Source organism: Thunnus thynnus, chromosome 10, assembly GCF_963924715.1.
Source record: "Thunnus thynnus chromosome 10, fThuThy2.1, whole genome shotgun sequence".
Classification (NCBI taxonomy): Eukaryota; Metazoa; Chordata; class Actinopteri; order Scombriformes; family Scombridae; genus Thunnus; species Thunnus thynnus.
This window is the reverse complement of record NC_089526.1, coordinates 33,040,129-33,053,574: the sequence shown is the minus strand read 5'-3', so window position 1 is coordinate 33,053,574 and position 13,446 is coordinate 33,040,129. Positions and strand designations below refer to the sequence as shown.

General features: G+C 41.3%; 1 long non-coding RNA gene across 2 annotated transcripts; it reads right to left on the bottom strand.

Moving 5' to 3' along the window:
- Window positions 1-1,922: 1,922 nt before the first annotated feature.
- LOC137191987 (uncharacterized) lies at window positions 1,923-9,475 on the bottom strand. 2 transcript variants are annotated; one of them, XR_010930481.1, is made up of 4 exons: window positions 8,358-8,447; window positions 5,617-7,233; window positions 4,688-4,875; window positions 1,923-3,578 (listed from the first exon to the last, which is right to left on the bottom strand). It is a non-coding gene; the product is annotated as an uncharacterized lncRNA (long non-coding RNA). The 2 variants fall into 2 exon arrangements; XR_010930480.1 differs by having other exon boundaries at window positions 1,923-4,875; window positions 8,358-9,475.
- Between the last annotated feature and the right edge of the window lie 3,971 nt (window positions 9,476-13,446).

The window sequence follows — 13,446 nt, the reverse complement described above, 5'->3', positions numbered from 1 at the left end:
CTCCTCATCTCCTCTCTCTTCCGTCCTCCTGCCTTCCTCCCATGACCCGGAAATCGATCTCAGCGCATCATTTTTAAGGATGTCTCAATTCCTAAAATGCATCTCAAGGAGAGAGGAGGCTTGCTGGTGAAGCTATGGGCGATGACACACAAGTGTATCCTTTGTGGAGGGTTTTCGACACCAGTGCGGTATAAAAGAGACACGCAGCTGGAATATACAAACCATGGCAGGAGCAGGACTCTACAAATGTAAGTGTTCCTTTTGTGTTCATAAGTTGTATTAGTTGGTAGAGCTGAAATAGATTTTTGTTATTGTGATTTTGTAAATATGTAAATATAATCATTGCATTTCTTATTGAATGACAGTGTGGACAGGTAGAGCCACAGATGCTGTTAGATGGCGCCCCTTTAATAAAGATTTGTGCCTGCCTTTGTTTGTGGCATACATGATACATGACTAGCAGCAACAATAGCAGGAACAGCTGGTGAAGGACAGAAGAAGGACGTCAACACGTGAGCATGGTTCATGGGGTTTCCTGCGGATGAGAAAACACAAAGAACTCCGGGGAAGAAGTCAAGTTAGAAACATGCATTAATGGTAAAAGAATACATACAGATGGAGAAGACGAGAGAGGAGCTCAGTGCATCACTGGAAGTCCCTCGGCAGTCTAGGCCTATAGCAGCATAACTAAGGGCTGGTCCAAGGCGAGCTTGGTCGGTCCTAACTATAAGTTTTATCAAAAAGGAAAGTTTTAAGCCTACTCTTAAACGTTCATGTTGTCATATAGTCAATTGCCCATTATGTAATCTGCAAATGTCATTCCAAAAGTATAGTCTTGTGACCAGATTTTACTTTCTCATTTCTTACAGGGACTGATGATGAAACGCTGAACCTTATCAGGCTAAGGGCAGAAAATGATCACCTGTTTACAGGCAGAAGGCACACAGCCAAAAAAAGCCTAGGAGTGAGTTACTGAATTTCTATGTAGTGCACGATACTGTAATTTGTAACTGTTGTGCTTTCAGCATATGCTATTAATGTTCATTGCAACCTTGAACTGTTTCTATATGTCAGTGTTGACACAGACATTTTTCTGGACTGTAAAAATATGATCTATAGCCTTTATGTATTGGTGCCGACAATTGGTATCTTAATGATGTCTACTGAAACTCGTAAATTCAATAGCAATTGCTATTTACATGTGAGTTGACACCTGTTGTGGCTGTAAACCTATTACTAACCTAAACTACTTGCTGACACATCTCTTGTATCACACAGGGAAATTCTTCAGAAGATGGCCCTTGCACGTCACCCCCACACAAGTGGCAAAAAGTGGGACAACCTAAAACATAAATATAAGGTATGGTTAAAATGTTATTGGTAAATGCTCACTGATATGTGATGTTTCCCCTTGGATTCATGTTTGTCTGTGCAGTATTTTTATGTCTGCTCATTGAACTGTTGGATAACTTTAACCTTGCTTGTGTTCCTGTAGGAGTTGAGATGCCCCGCAGTGGGGACGGGGACTGACAGGGGAGAGGCCACAGCAGCTACATGGCCATATTTTTCCGCTATGCATGAGGCCATCGGTGGGAGGCCATCTATTGATCCTCCCATTGTCATGGACCCAGCAGACACTTTGTCAAGTATGGATGCTGTGGCCTCTGGCAGTGGCTCAACATCCAGTGAGGCTGCCCAGAGCCAGGAGACAGTGGAGGATGAGGAGGCCCTTGAGTCTGACTCAGACAGCCGTTTAGAGGATATTGAGCCATCCACCTCTGCCAGTCGCCCTCCCCGCAAAAAAAGGCGCTTCCAGGTCCTGCAGTTTTTAGAGGAGGAGGCAGCAAAGGAGGAGGAGCGCTTCAACTGAAATCACCAGGCCATGCAAGAAAATACAGAGGTTCATAGACCTTTTTGAAAAGATAGTGAGAAAAAGCTAGTGTTTTGTTCTTTGTGCTTTTTTATTTATTTTTTTTAAAGCTCGATGACTTACTTTGGTTTATGTTCACTTTTCTTCTTGTGATTAAAATCAAGCATGTTGCAAACAAATCAAGCAGCTTTTTTTGGAATTCAAGTCCAGACAAAAAAAATATGTTTAATACCTAAATTCACACTGACATCAGAGGTGATCATGGTCATATTAAAACTGAACATCAGCACATTGACACATTTTCGGATTCTTGAGTCTAATCTCAAATAGTTCTGCCCATAAGAAAAACCTTTACCCTGTGCACAGTAATGCAACATGACTCAATATCAACACTGAACGTAAAACTGCTCATCACAAGACGATGTGATAGCCTATTTTAACATCCCATACAATTTTTAATAATAACCTGTGGGTCTATAAAGGCCTTTGATATTGTAACAGTAAAAAAGGGCTCTAAATAAACTTGCACATGGTTTAATGGGAAATTACATTAATGAAAAAAAGTTATGCATGTGGCCAGTGCTCAGAAGTTCTTTTCTGTCAAAAGAAACATAACATCCAAAGGAAAATAACTGGCCATAAATTAACTAAATCTCACAAATCATGTTCATTCAACTCTACAGGGTTATGGTCAGGACCAGAGAGTTGGTTTGCCAGTCTATCTCGCCGGCCATGTCTACTTCGTTTGCCCCTCACTGGATGGGGTTGAGGCACATCAATCTCCTCAACCTCTTCAGTGGGCTCAAGGATATCTCCTGCAGTGAGACAAATGTTGTGGAGGGGACAGCAAGCAGTGATGACCACAGGAGCAAATGTATGGTTCACCTCCAAGGCCTTAAATAGTAGGCACCTCCATCGCACCATCATTATGCCAAAGGCCCGCTCTATTATGTTGTGGGCTTTGGCATGGTGTTGACTGAAGCGGCTCTGTACCTTCCCATGCACCTGCTCCCGATACGGGGTGATGATGGCTATAGGCTGGTCAGTACAAGGGTAGCCACCATCCCCCACAATGAAATACCCTGAGGGAGGGTACAGAGCCTCTTTGAATAGTCCACTGTTCTTCAGGACACGGGTGTCACGCACCGACCCAGGATATCCCACAAAGGTATTGAGGAACCGGCCCTTCCTATCACACACCACCTACAATTGAATAGTTGGGAAGAGCTTGCAGTTGATGTAATCCTGGACACTGGGTCCAGAAGGGGGTCTTCACACGTATGTGGCACCCGTCAATGGCATCCACATACTTCAGAAAGACAGGGCTGTTTGCCAAGTGCTGGAAGCACTGCCTGATCTCCTCCAGTTCTGAAGCAGCAGGCAGTACAAACAACTCATGGCGGAGAGCAGCAATCTTCCCAGCCCCCTTTTGCACCTGCCTGCAGACAGTCACTTTAGGAACTTGAAAGGCCCAGGACACCACACTGTATGATAAACCGTGTGTGAGCCAGTACACGGTTATCAGTATAGTTATATGGTGTCCCCAGGCCTGTCTCCTCCCAGGTGGCAGACGCCATGTCAAGGCCTCCAGTGATTCACAGCTGAGACGGTAATCATGTAGGAGGTCTTGTTCCCTGTCAAAGTGTATTTGGAGCACGGGAACAGTGCTGTTTAGGCGTTTGTAAATGGGTGCTGATTGATTTTCAGCCTACAGAAAGAAAAAACATTAAAGCATACATGGGTTATATCCTCAAGCCAGCAAACTTTGCATAATAAAATGTGTTGTCAAGATTTAAAATACAATTTTCTATCCTTTAAGGCAAACATGTTGTATGGCTGAGACCTAAATAAAAGTATGTGTCCATATGTGCATTACCTTCCTACCTGTGGTTGGTTATCTTTAATACAAACCAAATAAGCTCCCTCTTTTACAACTAGGCTACATTAAAAAGAAGCAGTCATAAATGCATCATGTTGGAGCAGGGTGGCATAATGCGGTTTTGCCTTCCATTGCTGTGAATAGCGTCTTTCTTTCTCTCTCTCTGTTGTAGCCATAAACATTAATTGTTGGTGTGACGGAAATGGGAGGTATACCTTCTCCTCTATCCTCATGTCTCTCCCTCACCTCCTCCGCTCGCATCTGGGGTAGGAGGGACTAAGACGTGGGGAGAGGAGGCAAGGAAAGGAATCAAGGATGTACAAACTGAGAAATGAGAAGAGGGGACAGACAGGACCGGCTCCAGCCATTTGGTGCCCTAGGCAATATCAGGATTTGGTGCCTCCCCCCCAACATATTACCCCACCAGTATTGCCTCATCCCCACCTGCTCATTCTACGTTAAAATATGGACAACAAACATCACACACCACAATGGTTTCAAGAAAAATATATATTTTTATTTTTATAAATTAAAATTACTTGTCAAACAAATGAATCATGTATCAAAGAATGAATAAATTGTTAAATATTACCAACTACCTTTACCTGTAATATCCAAGACACTGGCACTCGGTTATTCATACATTACACTCAGTAGATGACTCCTTCCATGATGTTATGTGCCTAGAATGTTCTGGACTGTTCTCATGGGTTTTGAGTATTTAACTGCAATTTTTCCAGTCACTGAGTCCATTACTGATTAGTTTGTAGTTTTTTTGTGAGAACAGCCTGCAGCAGAAGCAGTCAAGCCTATTTTTTTTCTTAGAATATACCACCCAGCTTCTCTTGACTTTCTCTCCCTTCACTAATTTTCTGTAAAAGTGGTGGTGATGGGAACTACTCCCATCCTCTCATTTTGTAAATGTAGTCTTATTTTACCTGACATGGCCCTCTGCTGACTGTCTCTGTCCTCACCATATCAGACAGGGCTGCCAGTCAGCAGGATCTACAGGTGCTGCCTTGATAGACTCACATACTTCAGGATATGTTCCAGTTGATGGTGTCTGCAGGTTGTAGAGTAGTGGCAGTGTATGTTGTGTCTGTTGTTCCTTCATCTGCAGGCAAATCTAGTTATTAATCCTTTAGTAAAGACACACAATGATTCATAAATTACAACGCATCAGGCAATAAACACATCTGAAACATAAATTGCAGATAACGGTTGACAGTACTGTTCAATTACATGAGTGAAAAAAGGTCAAGAATCTAGTTTTAAATTATTTTTCATGGGAATAAGTTATTCTAGTTTTAATGTGTCCTGTAGACAACTTGAATAAATATAGATGGTTGCAGTCTAATATTGATTAGTATTTAAGTAAGCTATGTTCTCTTTCTTAATATAGAAATGATATTTATGATTCAATGTATTTTATTGCGCTAGTGTTACCATCATAATGCGTAAAGTATGTAAGAAACCATTTAATAATAAATAATATTGGTATTTGACTTGAAACTTTCTTAAATGGACCCATAGTTCAGTGTAGGTCTACCTCATTTGAGCACTTCCCATGGCTTTCTGTCATTGTGAAGGGTTAGAAAATGGTTAAAGGTTTGGCCGAAGTACTGGCATATAAAAATAGATTCCCTAGCATCATACAGTGCATCCATACTGTTACACCACTCTACTAAGTCCTTTGTGTCATTCTACTGCATATAAAGTAGCACTGTACAAATAAACTTTATTTAATTTGATACCAGTGTGTAACTGTAACACTCAACAACAATAATAAGAATAAGAATAATGATAATAACAACATAGCGGTGTATTATCAATTACACAGAGACCACAAATAATTGGCTGAACTTACCTGCTTCAGAAAGTGGAGTAGATAGGAGATCAGATGTTACTTCTCCAACAGCTGCAAATGTTTCCTGAGTGCATCTGGACAGTTAGCTTACTATGATGTGCTACAGTGCTAAGTGGTGCTGATATTGGTCAGTGAAATTAAAAAAACGCCTTACGTTCTAGGAAAGAGCAGTTATCCAGATAGCTAGCCACCTGCTTACCATACAGATTCATATCCTTCATTCTGTAACGTTATCCGAGTCCAGCAGATACATCATTATCTTACATTAGCTTTATTGCTACTTAGCTAGCAAGCCACTACAAATGAAATGTCTACACACAAAACGTCATTTTATTGCTAACATTAAACAACATACCTCTATATTGGGTTTACTTTTACTTCTCTTTTCTCTGTTTTCTTCCTTACACACCTGAAGGCTTGGACCTTTTTATTATGAAATAAAATGTGAATATTTGCCTCTTAACATCTTCTCACAGACTTAGCCTGTCTGTGACATACATCATTCCTCTTTTTCAGTGTGCACAGTACAAGTGCAGATTAAAGATTGTGAAGAACAGGGGGGCAAAGTGTATTTGTTTCCTTCTTTTTTAACTCAAGGCAGAAAATGAGGAAGGATGCCCAGTGGCGAATTTTTATTTATTTCATTTTTTTCTTTCCTTTTATGGTGGTAACCAAGGTAGTGCCCTAGGCAACTGCCTATATGGCCTATGCCTTTAGCCAGCCCTGCACAGAGCTCTGATGTCAAAGAGACACACAGACAGGTGAGCTGCAGCCTCTCAGGTCAGCTCTGATGTCATAGTGAAAGATCTAACCAGAAGTTCAGGAAAAATACAAATAGAGTTTTTTGAGATTATTTAAAGATAGGTTTGAACATCACTGTGGCTCTGTCAATAAATTCTTCAGTTGTTACCCAAATCAACATACTGAAAGAAGCACAGAGCTGCAGAATCTCAGGTAAGGTTTGAAGATCTTACAACAGATAATTGTTTTAAACAGAATAACACATTACATACATGCTCTTATATATTTATTTTGGTAACTTTTATTGTGAGTCTATGAAATGTCAATTTTAAATCCTAATTTTGGTCTCAGTATTATATCAATACTATAAAATCAAATGGTTAATGTTAATGGGACCCTTTCAGAGTCAAGAATCATGGGGTTTGGGGTACCACAGGGTAGTATCCTGGGTGCACTATTCTTTTTTTAAATTGCTAAATGTACGATAGCTTCTCCTTGATGGGGCAAACTATCCGGGAACCTTTGCAGAACCTTGTGTGGCAAACTGCAGAACATACCTCACCTTCACTGGTGCTAGTTACCTCTCAGCTACCATTATGGTTGTCATGCAGCTCTGACAGTAGAAGCCTGTAGAATAAGCAGATGATGCAAGTCATAAGTTTTTCATCATGTGAAAAATGTCGTTTTGAGGTGGATGTGCCCAGTAGGGAAATGAAGGTGTGTCGAGTTCATGGGTGTCCTGAACATGGTTCACCACTCGGCCTCCATCACATCAGAATCTCCTTTACAGTACAGGTGGTTGATGATGGCTGGCTGCCACAGCTTCAGGTCCTCCACTCCTGCTCCTTCATGCCTGCATCCAAAGCCTCCCTGGATCTGTTTCAGAACAGAAACAATATGTTGAAAGAAAATGTTAGACATAAAAAAACAGCCAACTAAACTACAAACATCAGGATACAAACTTTTACCAATATGCCAGACATTTAAGAAATGGTGTGTTCCTTCTTGACACACTATGACAAAAGATGTGGGATATCAAAGGAACTGAAGGTGTTTACATGATGTTGAGACATCATCAGATGCTGCTGAGCAATCAGCTGGCACACCCGGCATTTATTAGCTATTTCCTGACACCTCTAGCTGCTCCTGAGGATGGTTTCAAAGTTACACAGAAAGCTTGAAACTACCTGTGTCTGTCCTTTTTGAGAGTAACTCTTACTTTAAATAACAGTGCAACGTCATACATACACTATTATGCTGGAGAACATGGTGAAGGTCAATCATTAATAACTGTGTGATATGGAACAAATGCAGCTAACGTTAGATATGAGAGGCCCTCAGAGACACCACCACTCATTACTACAACATCTCCCAAAACCTTATATCACAGCTACATAACACAAATGTTTCAGCTGAGCAAACAGAAAGTCACAAAGTTATGTAACTAGATACCAGGATCCTGCGTTAGATAACAGAACTTAATTAACGTCATGCTGTGTCAAATGGTAACCGCGTTTACAAAATAGGATGCTAACAATGTTAGCCAGCTGTTAACTAACGTTAGCATTATCCCTCGTCAGCTAGCAGGTTAGGTGTGCTGCCTAACAACAATCAAAACTCCACATATCAAAACAGGAGGAAGCTCTGCATGGTTCTGATGGCTCATGTGACAGGTGCTCTTCAGTAGGGCAGGTGAAAACACACAAAAAAGCAGAATCCAGGAAGTCTTGCTGAATATTAGGCCTTAAGTTGCGCAGACAGCCATGGAAAAAAAAAACGAAACTCCATCTTCAAGTGAAATAATGCATTTATTCTTTGAGCATAGGCAATCAAACAGACCAATGCGTTACCGACTCTACATCTTCATCAGGGTCTGATGACCTGAAAAACTTCCTGGGTTCTGCTTTTTTAACAATAAAAACTCGTCAGACATAACTTCTTAATTCAAGCCAGCGTCCTGACTGATTTGGAGGTTAAAAATATTAGAAACAAGAACTTACCAGAACAGTTCATGTCTTCTTGAGCTGAGTCTCTCCGGTCGGCACTGAGCTGCTGCTTAAGGCGGAGCTGATGAGGCAGCTGTGTTTACCGGAGGAACCGCACTGGCTATCAGCCTCACACAGTCCTGGTTTGACGTCCCATCATGAACTTCATCATATCACAAATAACATAACCCTCCTGTCTAAAATGGGCCTGCACACAACTGTGTTCTTCCGTTACAGAGGCAGCAGTGAAGACTTCACCTGCACAAAACTCAGCCGGGCACAAAGACTAGCTGCTGCTTTTCTTGCTAGGAAAGTGGACATCAGGTCCCGAAAGGCTGGATTTTGTGCATCCTGAACAACCACAATTATTCACAGTGATGAAAAATGATAAAATGCAAAACAAAACTAGAAACAAACAAAAAAAAGAAATACAAATTCACTTAATGACGACTGCTCAGACTCATTCGTACTTAGTACAGCACAGTGTACTGCAGCTGGGACAGGGAGAGGGATTCCCTCTAGTGACGTAATATGACGCATTGTTGAAAAAAAGCTTGTTTTAAGGGTGCTGCTCAAAGTGCTAACTTTTCAGACTGAATTTCTACCTTTATGTTTCGTTAAACTAATCAAATCACACATTAACCTTTCACTGGATAATTTTCATGATAAATATACTGTAAATCCAGTAAAAACTCCAACCTGCAAGTTGCTCTTTAAGTCTGGGCAGAGACAGTGTTAGATTGTGTGTTGTTAGTTTTAGCTTTATAAGCTTTATTGCTCTTGTGTTGTTGTGAATTGACGGACCACCGAGTCCCTTTGCTCTGCTATATTCCGAGGAGTTTTGAAGTTTCCTGCCTGTTTAGTTGTGTTCACCACGCTATACTGTTTTTGTGTTTGGCCCACTTGGGACTGCTGTGTTTGTGCCACCGGGAGTGAGAAAGTAAGTTGCTTTATCGATCAGAAATCAGACAACGCACATTACAGAACGCCACCCGTACACATGCTCTCTGTGGACAAAGCAACCGTTTCTCCCCCCAACGCCTGAGACACACAGCCTGCATGAACCTCAGCAGTGCGTTTGCGTCGCTGAACTGCTGCGTCATGCACGCTTGCAGCGTTCACACAGACAGCGTTGCTGCTGCAGCGCTTCTGCTGCCAGCTCTATCTTTCTACATAGAGTTTGCCTTTGATAATGGCCATCAATTATAGAATATTTCATATCATTTAATGATAAATTTCATTTATGGTGGGGTTTGGTTGGGGATACTTCTGTGTCAACCACATACACTCCTCAAAAAGGATGTTTTTAAAAATTTTTTTTATTGATTATAGTGCTGAAGCTCCGTGTGTCACTGACTCTCCATACTGGAGTTCCCCGTCAGAGAGGCTCCCTGCCCTGGCGTGCACCACGCAGGCTGACCCGCAGTGGTGACACTTCATGTCTGTGACATATTCTACAGATATAGACATTGAAACTACAGTGAAGGGTGTAATGTTGCTAGTATGATATCATATGACTGTCAACAGATGGTTTTCCCTGTTTATTTCTGCTGAGAACCGCGCACGTCACGCGGAGAAAATAGGTGAGACCTTGAATCTCTAGATGACGTGATGTCATCTCGTGACGCAGCAGCCTGTGTGGCTGCTCTAACCTGTTCATATAGGGGTTGCAAATCAGGTTATATTAAGATGTTCACACCAAACACTGAGACCAGAGAGATGAGCAGACAACCAACAGGAGTTTATTTCATTACACACGAACATACAGAACTCAGAAAGTCATCAATGCAGCAGCCCCTTTCAGCTCACACCCAACCCCTATTTATACCAAAATGGACGTGACTTTTGGCATTTTCGTGAACCAAATGATCACTTGGACCTTGACCAATGGGAGTAGATGTCTCTGGACCATTTAGACATTTCCTAATTTCTGCTGTGTGTGTGTGTGTGTGTGTGTGTGTGTGTGGTGTACTTTGCTCCCCCCTTACCTAATATTTCCAGATGTCTCCTGTTTGTCTGGTGGCCTAACGCTTTTTGGGTGGGTCAATGACCGGCATAGGTCAAGTCGATCTGGTAAGAGTTTTCTTTTCCCAGGGATTGCAACCAGAACTTTCGAAAACAATCTCCTTTAAAGGAGTTGTTTTCACCTATCCATTGGTGTTGTGCAACCCTTATTGTTTTATATATTACTTAGTACAATTCCACAAGCTCATCATATTTTCGCTCCTACATTAACATGGGCACCGAAATGAAAAGCAAAAGGTTCCGCAATGCACACGCGCTGCTCACGCAGCCTGTGTGTCCCAGGCGTAATGCATGAGAACTGCAAGGAGAAGGAGAGGGAGTGAGGAAGATGCAGGTGAGAGATATGGCCCACAACCAGGTTAGTATAGTTTACATTAATACAGAGAGAATGAGGATACAGCCATTTCATACAGGAGAGCAGCATGGCTTTACCTATGTACGCAGAGGTTCATATGAGGCAGTTGTCACTGTATAGAGACTCCAATCTGCAGTGTAGTTCATACACTTCACTGATAAACTGAAAATTAGACAGAGTTACCATCATATTATATGATGTAGGCCTGCTAGGATAATTTATATCTAATGACTTTGGCCAAAGAACCTCACACAAGGCAGAAAGCCAAAACAAAAGAAAGGGGCGGCGCTGGCCCAAAAAAGACTGAGAACCACTGTTCTAAGCTCACCTTGTTTTTGCTGACTCTCTCTGGCTTTGGGCATATGATGTGGAGGTACATTCTTGCAGGGATGTCAGACTGACACCTGTGCTTCTGGCATACTGGCATCATCTGGGTACTGAAAAAAAGTTTCTTCAAATATAGAAGACAGATATATCTAATTAAAATATGATGTAGCTATCAGTAAAGCTGGCTGGATTAGGATCTTTATCATGCATAATTTTTCTTGTCATTGTGACAGCAATCAATTTGCAGTGATCAAGAGTATAGATTTTATAAAATAATATAATATAGTATATGGTATGTGTGTCTCTCAAAGATGAGCAACAACAGTTTAGAGTAATTTCATATTGTTTCCATAGTTCTACAATATAGCGATAGAAAGCACAGGTTTAAATCCCCCCCCCCCCTTCATACAGAACAAGATTTGCATTCACATGGGTAGCAAATCACCTGGAGACAATGTTGCACACTCCTCCATTGCAATAGACAGCAAATCTTAAATATGGAAACTATGATTTGAAACTAAAAGATTCTATTAAAGCAACAACCAAATATTTGAAAAGCCCTAAAGGTTGTGTGATAAGACATCAACATTTGACATGTCTTGTTTTTTCAGTTGCTAAACTTTGTGTGTGCTGTGTCTAACGCTGTGGTATGTGTGCTTACAGCACATGATTGAACCACACAGAGGAATATATCCTATAGTCCTATATCAGTTGTCTGTAACATGTAAACAGAGTGTGTGAGTAGCATGAACATTTGGCAATGTCCCTTTTCTCCATTTTGCACTATACACAAACACATGGGGTTTCTCCATTAGGGCTTTCACAGATTTGGTTGCTTTAGCAGAATCTTTTAGTTTGAAATTATAGTTACTGTATTTTAGACTTGCCGTATATTGCAATGGAGAAGTGTGCGAGATTGTCTCCAGGTGATGTACTACCGTTGTGAGTGCTGGTCTGGTTCTGCATGGAGGGGTTGGATTTAAACCTGCGCTGTCTGTCTACCCCTTTATTGTAGAATTATGGAAACAATATGTAACTACCCGTTTTTCCCCTTTAATTTTTGAACAGTGGATTGACATTTATTTCAGTTGACAGGGAGTACCTGACAGTTTTCCATTGTTGAAAACCTGATGAGGACACTCGAGTTAACAGAATTCTCATCTATACTGATTGACATTGAATACAAAATAGAGGCTGGCTTGAAAAATCGCGGAATTATCCTCTCAACCAATTGTGTATTCCCGAAACTGGTCAATAAGTAGGGAAACCTGCAATGGCCCAAACAAAAACCACATGCAGTGGTCATAAATATTTATATCCAATGACAGATCATTCATAACCATTTAAAAAACAATCATACACACATACCTTCCATGTCCTCTTGTGAACACTCCTCCGTGTCAACAGTCTCTAAAATGGTAATTGACACAATATGAATGAGTTGGAAAGCTGAAACTGTTGTGATCAATCTGACAATTAAGAGTATACAACAGTACTACATAAAGAGCTGGACTGATTATGTAAATAACTATCGTAAAACTATTACCACTACACAACTTGCCGTCTTCATCGGTATTTTAATTACGGTCAAATGGGTCAATGATGTGATGCTAATTTTTTTGTGTGTCCATATGGTTAAGTTAAATTTAAAAGGCTTAAAATTTGAACACGTGAACTCACATGAACGCACATGAACGCGCAACCAGACCAGCTATCAAAACAGAGAACAGAGAGGCTCAGATAACATAGAGGGAGTGTGATGTAATTCTCTGCTTTGGTCGCCATTAAGGCCTTTACACACTGGGGGTGTGACAAATAAACAACACGAAAATGTGAGATGCTCACCTGTGAATAGTTCACATCAAAACTATTCACACTGGCAGCGATATGAATTTGCGACAGAAACACAAATTTGTGAGAGAATTTGTGACAGCTCATTCTGCTGTCAGTCAGCCCGGTGAAGACAGTTTGTCTGGTCGCTGTGCTCTAAGCTCCCCAGGAGCTGCAGCTGACAGACAGCTGCTTCTGTGGACAGAGTCACTGAACGCAGGTCGGAGTCAGAGTGGATTGAATGGATATAATGCTCTCCTCTTCTTTTGTCGAGTGACGAGAAGGAGGACAAGGACAAGATGATGTTGACATCATTCAGTGATGAAGATGATGATCTCTGACCTGTGTTCTGGGGAGCTGAGAGCACAGCGGCCGGACAAACTGCCTTCACCAGACTGACTCACAGCAGAAAGTTACTGAACCAAAATAGTTTGCATGTCGGCTCCACGGGAAGAAATCCACAGTGTATATGTATAAATACATGATGATGATGCATATGATACATGAATCAATGTATTGATTCCCACTATAGCGAGTGAGCATACCTGCCTGCCTGCAGTGAAACAG